The 533-nt window shown below is 73.2% G+C and overlaps 1 pseudogene; it reads right to left on the bottom strand.

The window, feature by feature from the left end:
* On the bottom strand, positions 1-120 carry LOC129635617 (uncharacterized; annotated as a pseudogene).
* Positions 121-533: the final 413 nt, after the last annotated feature.

Raw genomic sequence — 533 nt, 5'->3', positions numbered from 1 at the left:
AGCCTCCAGCACCCGGAATTCCCAGGTGGTCTCCCATCCAAGATACTAAACAGGCCCGACCCTGCTTAGCTTCCGAGATCAGACGAGATCGGGCGCCTTCAGGCCGATAGGGCCGGAGACGGACGCGGTCGCCGCGGGGCGCCCTAAGAGCCTTGCGCTTCGCCTCCCTTTCGCTCTGACCTGCAGGTCGGGCCAACGGGCCGCCCCTCTCCTCGGGGGGCCGTGCTGTACTTGAGCCGCACGACCCGCGACCGCACTCCAGCCTGCTGACGCCGGCCCGGCCCCCGAACACCGCCAACACCAGACCAGCAACCGCCTGGCCTGGCCCGGGGCCCGATGGGCTTCCAGGACCCCCCAGTGACCGGGAGGGCGTGCGTGCGTGCGTGCGCGCGGGGCCTGGGGGGTGGGCTGAGGGGTGCGGAGGTCTCGGCGCCCTCCCACCCCCGGCCACTCCAGACCCGGCCGCGCTGGCTGAGCGGGGCCTCCCCCCCATCCCGTTCGCCGCTCAGGGCCGCGCGACCCCGGAGGTGTCG

Source organism: Bubalus kerabau, chromosome 20, assembly GCF_029407905.1.
Source record: "Bubalus kerabau isolate K-KA32 ecotype Philippines breed swamp buffalo chromosome 20, PCC_UOA_SB_1v2, whole genome shotgun sequence".
Classification (NCBI taxonomy): domain Eukaryota; kingdom Metazoa; phylum Chordata; class Mammalia; order Artiodactyla; family Bovidae; genus Bubalus; species Bubalus kerabau.
This window is presented reverse-complemented; position numbering and strand designations above follow the sequence as displayed.